Source organism: Polypterus senegalus, chromosome 4 (genome assembly GCF_016835505.1).
Source record: "Polypterus senegalus isolate Bchr_013 chromosome 4, ASM1683550v1, whole genome shotgun sequence".
Taxonomy (NCBI): Eukaryota; Metazoa; Chordata; class Cladistia; order Polypteriformes; family Polypteridae; genus Polypterus; species Polypterus senegalus.
This window is the reverse complement of record NC_053157.1, coordinates 51794463-51809501: the sequence shown is the minus strand read 5'-3', so window position 1 is coordinate 51809501 and position 15039 is coordinate 51794463. Positions and strand designations below refer to the sequence as shown.

At 34.8% G+C, this 15039-nt stretch overlaps 1 protein-coding gene across 1 annotated transcript in view; it reads right to left on the bottom strand.

Annotated features, from left to right (window-relative positions):
- rnf165a (ring finger protein 165a) overlaps positions 1-15039 on the bottom strand; it is a 117191-nt gene that overhangs the window by 101037 nt on the left and 1115 nt on the right. The window lies entirely within an intron of this gene.

Below are 15039 nucleotides of genomic sequence, written 5' to 3'. Positions count from 1 at the left end.
GCCCCGCCCGCCAACTCTCACCCTCCTCCCGTGTCCACCCTCACTCTCGAGGCATGCACACTGCTTGCTCATGTGCCCGCCCCCAACACGTCACCAAACACATCCTCACTCGCTTTGGTCCGTGCTACAGTCCACATGTAGCTGTGAGCCACGTTGACTGTTCATGTTAATAATGATGAGACGTATGCTATGCCGCGGGTTGGCTAGTTTACTATTATTTCTATTGAAAACCATGTACAATACATATTTTTAATTGTAGATTTTCACTGCAATTTGCTGACGAAGGGTTTTGATTTCATAATATTTTAATCTTAATATTATTTCTGAAGCACTATGGCATGTCTCAATCTTTATGTGCTTCTTAATACAAAATTTGCACAACATAAAGGTTCACTTTATTATAAGTAAACATGTTATGTAGTTATTACCAAGTGTTAATTGTGCAGGTTCTCTCAGAGGACTTTGGTTTACCTACACATTTCATCCATCCATCCATCCATTATCCAACCCGCTATATCCTATCTGCAGGGTCACAGGGGTCTGCTGGAGCCAATCCCAGCCAACACAGGGTGCAAGGCAGGAAACAAACCCCGGGAAGGGCGCCAGCCCAACACAGGGCACGCACACATACATATACACCCAGCCACACACTAGGGACAATTTCAGATCGCCAATGCACCTAAACTGCATGTCTTTGGCCTGTGGGAGGAAACCAGAGTATCCGGAGGATACCCACACAGACATGGGGAGAACATAGAAACTCCACACAGGGTGGACTCGGGAAGTGAACCCGGGTCTCCTAACAGCAAGGCAGCAGCGCTACCCACTGCATCACCGTGCCGCCCTACACATTTCAAAGATGTGCTATTATGTTGACTAGTGACTGTAAATTGCGTTGGCTTGTGTGTGCCTGAAACAAATACTAAAATCCAAGTCAAAAGAAACATGCAAAAGTCCTAATTTCAAAAGGTAGTTTTCAAAACTACCTAACTGCAAAGGTCTTCCTTATCACCAATTGAAAGCTTGCACACCGCTGTTTTGTTCTAGATAATCTGGGACTTTCCAATTTAAGATACAAGTGACATTTCTCATTCTAAGAAGGTCTCAGGGCTAACAAACTAGGCGATTTTAGTTTTAATGGTTTTTCAGATTGGCAAAGAATCCTGAGAAAGTTGCTGAAGGTTATACATTGCTACTCACACAGTACAAGATACATTTTGATACAATTTGAATTGCTTACAAGCCATCAATTGCATTCTGACATGTCAAAAAAAATTCAAGTAAGATCAACTTTAGTTCTGGAGGTGTGAGAGGGTCATGCGAGCTAACTCTGTGCTTCAGTTTCCATTGACCCATCAAAAAATGACACTGTGTTTTATGATCAGGGCTGTGAAATGTCTGTGAATGCATCTGGAGGAGGAAAAATTGATCAAACTTTAGCAAGAGAACCATTCAGAGTATAATAATTTTTCTAAGAATATCATGATTGGGTCTTCTAAGGCTGGGCTTAGAACACTTACAAGCAAACTTCATGGCTGTCATGCATTCCCAGAACTCTTCCGACACATCCTCTGAGCATATCGTCAGAAATGAACATGCCACACGCATGAGTTGCAGTACCTGCAAAAATTTGGGTAGCGTGCAAATTCAAAAATCAAAGCAATGTCCATGCAAAGTGTAAAATGTCCCAGGTAAAAAGTGGGGATTTGGCTGTTGCAAGATAACAGTGTGACAGCAAGCCGCATTGCAGCTCCAGCAGGATCACTGTGTATGCTTCTATGTTTGATGCGGTGAAGCAAATCATCAAACTTAAATGTTGACATACAAAAGTATTTTTGGTGGTTTTCTTCATCCATTTCTCACATAGGCAATACAACCATTGTATATTCCCTATAGTAATGAGATACATTTAAAGATCGCACATACCATCTTCGCTGTTGCTTTTTTTTTGTTGTTGTTGCACCTTCGCAGCAGCATCAAAATGTAAAAAATGTACACCTTCAACATCTTCTTTTCCTCATCTTACAACATTGTGAAACTGGACGTTGGTTTTTCACCATGATGATGTCACACACTGCCACCTGGTGGAATCCTCTAGATTTACATAAAGTATGTGCATAAGTATAGACAGTACACTGCTTATGTGATAGCAACATACGCAAGCATATGTGTTGTGTAGTGCCAAGACGAACTATTGAGGAGCTCTGCACATTACTTTGACAGATTAGCATAAGTAACATTGTCCGGCAGACATAAGATTAAAGGCTAAGCAAGGTGAATATGGATAGCAAGCTTATTTACACTTAGTCTAATGTAAAAACAGAGATACATAAAATATCACAGTGTTAAACTGCATTGGTAATCCTAAAAATCTCATGTGAGATTGTTCTAAAGGTCTTCACCCTTTCATGTGCCCATATAATCATATAGTGTATGCTTGCAATGGATTTGTTAATCGGGACAAATGAGTCATTAGGTGTGAGAGAGCATCTGAACTCCCATTCTAAATTGCATAGTGTTTGCTCCCCTTAGGCAATTTGCATTCATCTAACTTTACAAAAGGATCCAGTGTACTCAAACCCTGGAAAGGACCTCCAAGGCACATTATACCTGGAAGTCCAGATCTCAAAAAACAATTAATATATTTCTATACAAATTAAGACAAAAACTCAGAATATCCCTAAAAATAACATTAAAAATGACTGGAAAACTGCTGATACATTGGCCAATCCATATTGCATAAATCTTTTCATAATGTCTCATAAGACTTTTAAATGCAGTCCTCCTCAGTGTCTTGATTGAGAACAGATCAAACACAAAGAATGATTATTTTATTTAGATCATTGTAATTAACATGTAGTCGGAGGTAACAATTTTCTACACAAACAAAAAACCAGTATCCACAGGACTGTTGGATGGGGCAATAAAGTTATTCTTGAGATTCTCCTTAATATAGTCCTCAATTGCCTGACTTCCTGGTCTTAATGGGGCATAAATCTTTACCTTAGGTAAAGGAGCACAAGACAGTAATTTAATTGCACATATTTTCTAAGGGGAGGGAGTTCTAAAGACATGTGTTTATTAACTAAATTAGTAAAATGTAGTCAATAAATTACAGACTATTGTAAGATTAACGCTTACACAAAAAACATTGCAACATCTGGGGTGTTATTAATTTAACAATTAATAATTTAATTGTTATTAATTTTAGTGTTTAAAAGATTCCTTTCTCCACTATACCAACTCACCTGAACACCGGTTTATCCTAAAATTAATCATGATGTCAATAACTCTGAAAAACAAAAAGATGTATTTTCTTGTGATGATAACCAGCCTGAAACAGTACAGGGGAAAATATTCTAATAGCCCATTCCCATCAAGTCCATCATCTATTGAAAGGACCAGGTGCTTGTATTTTCATGGAACCTTTGATATTCCTAAACTTATTAACTTAACTAGCTACTTAAATCACTTAGGAATAAATAATCATTTGCATTAAGTTTAACTGGAATGACTATAACTACTCATAAGGGTTTGACCATGATATGACAGCAACCTTAATATGGGAATGAGAATTGTAGTCTTCCTGTAATTTAGGATAAGGCAACCAATAGCTGGGAACCATCACAATTAAAATACAATTTCTCCAAAAAGTGCCTGTGTCTTTCTTTAAGGCTATTACTTATCTTTCCAAATTCCATCTGTACACAGGTGGCTTTTGGCTCACTGGAATTAAATGAGACTGGTCTGGCTGACCTACAACCTGTTTTTCTTTCATTAAGTCATGTTTTCCACCTTGACAGCCAGATTACAGTCATTACTTCATTTAAAGTATTGCTAATATTACGAATGGCCAGTTCATCTTTAATTTCATCAGAGTGCCCGATCTTAAAATAGGATAACCAAAGTAAAATTTTCTCAGCCAGCACCAGCAGCAATTGTTTTAAATAAGACAAAAGCAAATGGGCAATTTATGGATACATCTTTTCACAGAAGCTTGTCAAACAAAGGTGACCAGAAATACTTTATAAAAAGGCCCCCAAAGACATACAACATATGGTGAGCATCATACAGGACATGGGCGCAATCCAAGGGATTTTCATCAATATTTGCCCAGTCTTCTGATTAAGACACTCCTTCAGTTTCTCTGATCCACAAAGAATGGACAGGAGTGGTGTGTTAAAGGTTTCCTATAGCAGCTACTAGCCTGAAGTGGAGGATTTGTCAAAGAATCTAAACACTGGTAGATGTGGCTAAATTGCATCACAAGTTTCTGGAAGAAAGCCATTATATTGCTAATATGGTGTTTCAGTGATTTAATATCATTTTGAACCTGTTTGATCTCTGTAAACACACTCTTCATTCATCTCTGAGTCAATCCTTTTGAAAAGATCCATGCTTATGTCGTGCCTGAGCTAAAAACTGGTAAGCAACAATAGCAAGGTTGAAATCAGGACCAGGAGATGAGAGAGAATTTGTAGTCAACAAAACTGACAAAAGTCAAAATTACATAAAAATGACGATATGGTCATTGCCATTTGAATAGTAGTGATTGCAATAAACAGCAAAACACAAAATGATGACAGAAATTAACAATGACAAAAAATTAATCATGTGGTTAAAAGGAAAATTGTACTAATGGACACTTTTTGTTCCAATTTATTTTTAAAATCAGCTTCCCAAAACAGCATCCCCTAATCAACCTGAAATGATTCTTACCATTGCATAACAGTCTTAATTATTATATTGGTTCATTACCGGTGTATGCAACTGACCTTAGACTTTGTAAAAACTGTTATTGATATATGGGCATGCTTAAGACGACAGGATTTGATTCTGAACAAACAAGATCTGTAATGTCTGTCATTGGTAAAACTGGACAAGGAGGACAAGAAATAGAAATCTGCTTTCATACTGAGCAGTGCGTTATATCATTATCATATGAAGAGAAATGAAAGAGGTTGAATTCAAAAACTGGAGGCAACCTGTGATTTTAGTTTGCAGAAAATAAACAATCGAGATAAGAAGTTTAATAAAATACGCATTTACCGTATTTTTCGATCCATAAGACGCACTTTTTTTCCAAAAAGGGTGGAAATGTCTGTGCGTCTTATGGAGCAAATATTGCGTGATGTGTATTACCTGACAAAAGTCGACATCCAGGGGTAGAGGGCGACAATCAGCTGTTAATGGCAACAAAACTCACTGTTACGTTACAGGCACCCTCTCTGCTTGGAAGAATATTAGATTCATTGACTCAGTATCTAATCCTTGCATGTGCGTGAGTTACGAAATATAAACAAACATAAACAAAGGCAAGATGGCATCGACCTCTCATGAGGGAATGAAGGAAATCCAGAAAACAAAATACTCAGCAGACGATGCACTATCGCCGAGTCAGACTCTGATTTTTCAGAATCAGATTTTGTTGAGAGTGATCAGGAGATCGAGCGAGAGAGTGAGGAACTGGCATCAGTTGATCGGACACCAGCCGATGCTGCCCCAGCGGAATGCATTCGCGCAGCCGATGTACCTATGGCAAGGTTTGTGTGGGAGGAATACCCAGACATTGATCCGTGGGAGCCAAACTGGCTGCCGGACTTCACAAGACAGCATGGCTTGCTGTTGGACTCGACAGATTACCAGCCGCTAGATTACTTCAGGCTGTTCTTTCCTGAGGCTGCCTTTCAGCTACCATCAGACGAGACAAACAGGTAAGTAGAGCAATTTTTTGAATCGCCATTTGGTTCAGAATAGGTTTCTTCTTGTTTTCCTCCTCTAAACCTGTGTGTGTCTTATGGTCTGGTGCGTCTTAAGAAGTGAAAAATACGGTAATTTACAATCCTAAAGATTATTAGCGGTGCATGTTGGAAGTCTCTGTGTTGTTGGAGTAGGACACAGTTTAATGGTAGAGTGGAAGGTGATTTCCTATCTAATATAAATCGGAAAGATTTTAGATAAGTGAACATGTTCCTCACATGTGTTCAAAGATACTGGGGCAACAGTCTGACTTTTCTTATACAAGAAAAAAAAAATTGTGTGTAAGAACAGTAATTGCTAAAGAAAAATAGTAGAATGGTTGGATTATTCATGTGTGAACAGGGCTGTATACTCAGTATGTGCATAACTTGAGAGGCTAATATATTATTAAATAAATTTATTTAGAAATTAAATTATTTCCTTGACCATATGAAAATAGAACAAAATAGGTATGAAAAAGGGTTGAGTCATCTTTTTTCCTATTAAATGGCCCAAAGTCTTCAGTCAGTAAAACTGGTTAATTGGTGATAGCAAAACTATGTTATCAGAATCAATTTGAAAGTGAAACTGAACGACCGAGTATCTTTCATTTTAAAACTGTTCATACACCTTAAAATATATATACTGTACTGCATAAAATATATATATTTTCATTCTTTAGGAAAAATGTTTAGGCATAATTCTTTATGCCATTTCTGTATCACATCAGAAATGAGCTTGGGTTTTCCACTTAAAAACAGGATATCTTTAAGCACTAACAACACATTTTGTCATACATTATGTAATATTTGAATTTTTTTTCAAAAAGACATAACCCTAAAGTCTCTAGACACTTAACTTTCTTCAAATATGTTTTAACGAATACATTACAACAGGTATACTACATTATTTTAAAATACTTGGCGCCATAATTATTAATCTATAAATAAAGTTCTTTATTCTTCAACATACTATATCATTTGAAAATTGATTTAACTGGTATATGTTACCAATAAACCTTAGAACGGAAATAATACAACTGTCTTATTTTAGAAGCATCTTGGCAATATTGAATTAAAAGCAAGATAAACTCCAACATAAAAACATTTATACTGTATATGGTTCAACTCAAGATTAAAAAAAAAAAGTGACACTCTTGATATTCTGATTTATTGTCAAATGCAGCCTTTTCTATCAAAACATATAGGCTGCATTTGTCATAAACTGGTCAAAAATATACTTTTTTATAATATTTGTATGAAACTTTGAGTTTGTCTTCATGCAGGCACTTCCACAAAGAGCTGTATTAATACATCAAATAGACATTTAGGATTCTGTATATCCTCCTTCAAGTTTAGTGGAAAATATCTACTTTTAACATGCTGACTTTTTACTTTCTTGTATACAAAGTATAAGGAAAGCATTTTAATCGTCCAAAGATCTAATGTCAAGATTTTGATGAATCTCGATGTTTTAGACCTACCTAAGTCCAAAAATACCATTTCTGGAATTATGTCCTTGTGTGTGTGTTTGTGTGTATGCGGGCAAGATAACTTGAGTACACTTTCACTTAGGTCAACCAATTTTGCATATAAGTAATAGGTACAATACATAGATTTCTATCAACTTTTGGGCTATTTCCATTAACTAGAGGTGGTACTTGGGATTAATAAAGTATCTATCTACTTTACCTTTAATTTTTTTTAGTATGTTTAATTGTAGTAAGTGAATGGCTTTCTTTTTCTGCACTATCAAATCAGGCATGAGATGTCGTCACCTGGTAAAAGTGGTTCTGATACAGTCACAAATGCAATTGGCTTTTAATTCTTCTCCTGAGTATTCACATCACCAGGTGACAAAATAAATGAATAAGGATTGTAGGTTAGGTATACTTAGAATTATATAATTGTTTATTAAATATGATATTATTTACCACATAATAAATGAAGAGGTTAAATGAAATCAAAGGTTTAATACACCTGCTCTAGGCTATACTTAATATAATAATAAACCAGCCCAGAACAGCTGGTTCTGATGCTGCCAGCATTTGATAGTAATTTAGTTCCTGAATACAGAGTTCCCAGCACCAATAATTAAATAAAGTCACTTAGTATTTTAATTTTATATGCTGCCTTTAGGCTATACCATAGCCCACACTGACACATCTTGTTCTGCAAGAAGAAACTGCAGTTTTCTGTGCTGTTTAAGTGCACAATGCATCTAATGTTGCTGGGACTGGTTCAGGTTTCCTGTGTCTAATAATAGATGGATATGATTTCTTACATTTATCACAATACCCTGCATGATTTAACAGACTGTTCAACAATCAGTGATTGGCTAGAAACTGCCTAATTTAATTATCTATTGTTAAATATTTATTGTTCATAATAACACTAAATATACAAGAGAACAGATTTACATTGTGGCTACATATACTCTTTTATAGAAGCAGCAAAAGTTCAAACGGGTTGCCCCCTACACCTTTATTACAATCAGAGTATGAAGTAAAGTTTGGCAAGAAAGGCTGATTTTCACTTATTTTTCAAAATTTTTAATTCTAAAAAAGGGTGGCTATCCTGACAGTTTGGGTGCAAACCAGGAAGCACCCATCAAAAGCCTGCCTCAAACTTTTCAACTATATTTAATTCAATTTAGGTCTGTGAAAATTTTAAAATGACAGCATTGCATGCATGGTAATCATCGCATCAATTGTTTTTTTTAAAACTTGGTGTGATTGTCTGGGGGTCAATGAGTAACCACTTGAAAGAATGTTAGATACATATGAACTTAAGCTGAGAGACAACATTTCTGCACTTTTCAGTAAATGCCTCTGTGCCTTAGTCATGAGCAGAACAAAAGACTTTGGAAGAGGAAAGTGCATATTTAAGAATTTAAATTTATCTTAAGTAAAATGTAACTGGTATTCTAGGAATGGAAACTTTTTCTGGTAATTAGCAGTGCAAAACACAAGCAAAGACGTTAAACAAGAAATGTGTGAACTGATAAAGTGATCAATTCAGTGTAATATATCAGCTAACAATAATGGATGTGCAAGTCTCTAAGCAGACAAACTTGCTCAAAACTCGCTTTACACCGTTTCTGCTGCTTTTTTCTTTTTGACCCTGTGGGTGGCTGAGTAATGAAGGGGCTTCTGTCTTATAGAATCTGGATGCTATTACTAAGCCTGAGAATTGTGGGAGAAGTTTGCACATTTTTCTCACATATATGATTTTCTTCTGTACATTTCACTTTAAAGTTACTTTACTCTAAATTGGCCCTGAGTGGGCATGTACATGAGTGGGAACTATTTAGCTTATTTCTCAGTGCTTCAGGAAAAGGTTATGTGTCCCAGTTACTCTATAATTAAATAAACAATATTATATTAATGGATGAACATAAAAGTGTACAATGGTAAAAAAGCCAGTTGTTAATTTGAATCTATTTATGCTTCTGATATAATTAAGCTTAAAATGGCGGCAGGGGTTTGATCAGACTGAATTGGTAGTAGATATTCCATATTTTTAAAGTAATTCTACATATGTATACGGAGCTACCTTCCTATCTACAGTGCAGTATACAGGCACAATATATATTCATCAACAATTTTTCTGAACCCATTTCTTCCATATCAAGGTTACAGGGAAGCCAGAGCCCCTTTCCAAAGTACAAGGTCAAAGCTAGGAACTAATTCTAAATCTTATACCGTTTCCATGAGGTGGACATTCACGCATATGCAAACACTCCAATAAGCCAGGTCAGTCATCTATTAATTTATCAAGTAGCTCATTGAAATATATGAGGAAAATGAAGGAAACCTACATGAAAATTGGGATGACATGTAAATTCCACACAGTCAGTAACTGGGCTGGAAACAGAACCCAGAGCTCAGAAGCTGTGAGGAAGCAGTGCATATTTAGAGTTATGTTCATTCATTCAGCCATCCACCTGTTTTTTAAATGTGCATGATCTAGTTCTCTAATTGTCTAAAAAATTATGAAAACCTACTTAAAAAATGTTTCATTCATCAATTAACATTCTAAATCACATTATTTCAGTTAAACATTGTGGGTGACAGAGCTCTGAACTGAGTACCAGTCCATTTTAGGGTTATACAAAGGACACAATGAAGGCATAGTAAATAGCATTGCTGCTGCACTGTGCATAAATACTTACAGAATGAGGAAGTGTTTCTGAGTGTGCCCTGCAATAAATTGGTATTCCAGCTTTGTTCAGCTCCTGTGATGCTTTCTGTTGGGGAAGGCTTAGGTTCCCCGTTCCATTCTATCAGAGAAAACTGTTGCATTAAATAAATGAATGAACAAAAGAAGACACATATACAGTATACACACACACACACACACACACACAGACAGAGTATATGTATGCATGCCACTGGGAGAGGCATCAGTTCCCCACAAGTTAGAGAATAGATTAATTGATACTGTAAATAGGATCCACATTTTGTTGTTTCTGTGGCGGGCTGGCGCCCTGCCCAGGGTTTGTTTCCTGCCTTGTGCTCTGTGTTGGCTGGGATTGGCTCCAGCAGACCTCTGTAACCCTATAGTTAGGATATAGTGGGTTGGATAATGGATGGATTTTGTTGTTTTTTTTTCTTTTAAAGTCAACATATGAATGGACAAGTTTATTGAGAGTATGTTTGTTCATTGGTGTGTTCATTATTCATTACGACACTGGAAATGCTGCTTGTAGATAAGGCAAATTTGAACTAGGTATAAACTTACACCAGAGGAAAGAAGGTTGCAAGGCTTCACTGTGACAATAATGTAGAGGCAGATGTGCACCTTTGGTATGCAAATCTGCAACAACTCCACCAGTAGGAGACAATGGCTTTGCACTTCTAATCCCTCTGACCCTTTGCGTAGTGCTTTGGCAGCCATGCAAAATCTGACATTAGTCCTACATTGCCTGGAATATGTTCAGAACACATTAAGAATTAATATGCAAAGTATATACACTGAATAGTATTAACACTTTTTTAAAGTCTTACAACCTGAATAATGCAGAGCTATGGTATGATACATCAATGTAATTACTGGTATATAGTATGTATCTGAAGAACAAACATTACTTGGTATTTTTCTGCAATCCTAATATTCATTTAAACCAGTTATGTAAAGGCCTTTTGCGTGACAAATTCATGAGACATATTTTGAATTTGTTTTATAAAGTAATGAGTGGTCATATATAAAAATAAAATCTGAGTGCTCAGAAAACCAATGCTGCTCAAGGAAGGTGTAGTAAATTCAACGTTGTCAACTGTCTGTCCTGTTCGATTAATTTTTCAATTGGAAAAAGTTGTGGTGCTCAAGTGGTGGTTAAGTTTGAAAATTGGCATAATAATTGTATAATAATTGTAAAACTGAAAAAATATATATTTACTCTATTTATAAGACTCCTGTAAACACTACTCACCAAACACTGTAATTGTTTCAAAGTTTCTTTATACTTACAAAACCCTTGCTCATCTTTTTTCTCTGTTTCCACATATGCTTACTCTGATTACTGTACAGTACTTTTCCTTATGATCAATCATAACTGTTTTTACACAGTACACTCCACTGCAAATTCCTTTTGCCACCCCAGCATCGCATGTGCGTTCTTTACCAATTCTATACCAAAAGTACCATAACCTTCACAAATAATAAGTCTTAATCCTTATCTTATTAGTTAAACCTTCAAAAGAACACTATAACCAATCTTTCTATAAAAGTATAATTTTAAAAATATGAATTATCCAGAATATCATTTTATTTTTATACTGTATTTTATATTATGAATGTGATTATTTTAATTAAACAAGCCAATTTCAAAATTTCTCAGATTATATATTTTTCAAATATCTAAAAATGTTAAAGGGTCTTTTTCTTAGTTTCTTCTCTTATTCATTAACCCTAGTATGACCACATATTGGTTTGATTTTCAGTCTATTCCAACTTCAACCCCAACCTGAAAGGACAATTAGGCAGCGTAATTCTATACAAGGATGACGACATTTAAAAGTAGTCTGGATTAACACAGGAGGGTCGAGAAAAGTATATCCTCAAACATGGAGCAGGCTGTAAATGAAATGCAGCGGTTATTAAAAATAAAATCGAAATTTAATGACTTAAGGAAGAATTTTGCCAAAGTGGAAGAACATACATATGCTGGGTGATTATGAAACAAATTTACCAGATTAGTTGGCACAAAAAACAGAATACTGTATAAAAAGAAAACCAATATGGGCAAATAACTGCTATCACTGCGGCCAATAGGTGTGTGCCTGCCTTTATTATCTGAGGGGGCCAAAAAGGCCTTGCAAAGAAGATACAACTCATATGAAATCAATTCTGGTTCAGAATGAAACATGAATGAAAACTCTCTCCAGATTATTAGATTTACATCATTGTGCCACACCTAAAGACAATAGTAACTTGGACATGGTTTCCTCTTAGCATTCTTCTGTTCTTTCTTTCTGTATAATAAAGATTGAACCATGGGGTCTAATCAACTTTCAAACTGTAAGCATATGTTATATATTCATTTTAAAGATCACCATGTGTTTAACCTGGACGGATTTCACCACATTTTATCAGTTCATGAGAAGTATAACAGACATTCACAATAAATCCAGGCAGTTTGAAAGAGGTGGCTATGGATGAATCATAATGTAATTTGGGTTATGGCAAATATTAATGCAAAACTTTATGGTAGTAAAGATTTTTTGCCATAACAAAAACACACTAATTCAGCAATGGCATTCTGTATGTCACAAAATATGTAAAACACCAGAACAGAACATACTTAAAATGGACTGGATTCTCACATATTTCCATTTCATGAATGTGATTTTTCATCTTACTTTTAAAATAAAAAAATTTTATCAGTTTATGAACCCAAGTGGATATTTTCCTAAATTTAAACATATTTTCAAAGTGGTATACTTTGTCAAATCTAGTTTAAAATTAACAATTTGTAGAGATTTAAACCAAAGGCTAGTTTAATAATGTCATCTTTCACACACAGTTTCTCTTCAGTTTAGCAATCCACTTCTATGTTAAATTAGTTTCAAAATGCCTCCGAAAAATGTTATCACATGAAAACATTTTTCATTCAACCATTTGTTTAAGTTTAAATCCACTAAGATCATTCTTAAAAACCCATTTTCTTTAGCCCAGCATGTGAAGTACCTTTACAGTAGTTTTGAAGCTGAAATAATGTGAACTTTCAGTGCATTTAGATGATGCCTTACATGCGCAGGACCTAGAGGTCTGGGAATTGTATTTTGCAGTCTGTTTAACTCTCTGTGAACAATGCATACAATTAAAATCAGCAAATCAATTATAGTCTTATATGTAATACAAACACTCTCCAATGAATGCGACTTTGTACATATTAAGTAGGACTACATACAGAAGGAGACACCCAGAAGTGCAGCTTTCAGTATAGATTTGCTCAAGAACCTTCTATTTATTCAAATACTTATTACTGTGCATGTATATCTGCAAATATTACATATGTATTTTAAATAACTCCCCAGGTTAATTCTCATTATTTCCAGAAAAGTTATTGTTTACATATTTGACAAGCCATCCTATAACCAAATTAAGCAATACCTTAAAAAAAATAAGATCATTCATAAAATAATTTGCCCAATATTGCAACTAAAGCTATGCATCCAATAGTATTAATCATAAAATGTATATATGTATTAGCATTAAAAGCTAAAGGTAAAAAGATAATACTTTAATTATTCTCAGGATTGTGAGTACTCTCATTCTTATGAGTTGTAAAAGCATTATCCAGAAAAGCTAAGGCAGTTTAATTAATGTTTTTTTTGTTTTACTAAAAAATATCACAAACAAAATGAAGGCCTGCACAAAAATAATACTACTTTTTTCTGATACTAAACATAAGTAACAATACAGAAAGCAATACTTTTTCAAAGAAATCATTTTTCTTCTTAGTGCACAAGTAAAAGAAACTGAATAGCATTAAATGTGATTACAACAGAGATGTCAGTTTGTGTTTGCGATAAAACTAAAAAACTTTATCTGTTTGGCTGCAACTTTTAAGTGCCTCCTAGCTATTAAAAGAGAGATATGACTGCAAATATAAAACTCACTCAGGCCTCATGATGGAAAAAAGCAAGGAAATAATCTCTATCTGACAGCGAGGTAAGACAATAAATGGGAATCAGCAAAAAGCACACTGAAGGTTAGGAAAATACTAGATTTTTATTGAAAGATATTAGTAAAGTGGAACTGTGTAATAGTAATAATAATAATATAATAATAATAATTTCATGCAGATGCTAAAGGCAAGGCCCTCCATGCTGAGTACAGGGTTAACAAAACAAAAGCAGCATCCAATGAGCAGATGTGTAAATGCTACAGCACATTACAGTACAACAGGGTACATGTTTTCTACAGAGAGATTACATTGGAATCATCTATTCAATGTAAAAACAAGACCATGCAGTCATTTCTAATACAAGAACAAAAGGTAAAGAACCACAACCAAAGAATATAAAGACATTGTTGAATCTAAAGAGGATTTCTATAGCAGTGCAGGACATATCCATCCCTGTGAAACAGATAGCATTTTGCAGTTAATTTAATAAAATGGCATGCAAGCCAAAATAAAATCCAGTCAACGGCTACAATAAATTTAGAGCAATGCTGTCCACAGCAACTTTTAAGGATTTTTTCTTTAATATAATTGCAACTCACTTGATTATTTTGATAAAATGTATGCTTTGCTAAAAGCATAACTATTTAGAATTAAATTTCAGGTGCAGTATACCATTGCAGCATATTGCCAACTCAGCCTTTTTGTTTTTTTCTTCTTAATAAATTTTATTATCTGGGCCTATGATTAAAAAATATACATGTTTAAATGCTGATTGTTGAAAAACAGCAAAAGTATAAGAAGCAATATATTTCTACATTTTATACAATATATGCTTTATTAATGCTGCTTTGTTTGCACTGTATCATCCAAAAATGGATACAAACGATGCATAGTACAATGCACCTTCCAAACAGAAAACAAGCAAAGACGAATTTATCATAAAATACAAGGTTTTTTTTTTTTTTTACATTTAATCTGTGCAAAATGTATCCACTTAACAGGAATTTACAGCATAATGTAGTCTAATATCAAGACTGGATGGGAGGTACACAATGACATTTATTTTAATAACTAATTCTACAATGGGTTATTGACTATACAGTAATTTGACAGAAGAAAAGACACATTAGGTTTCCGATAGAATGTGTTATTTATATTCTCGGTTTC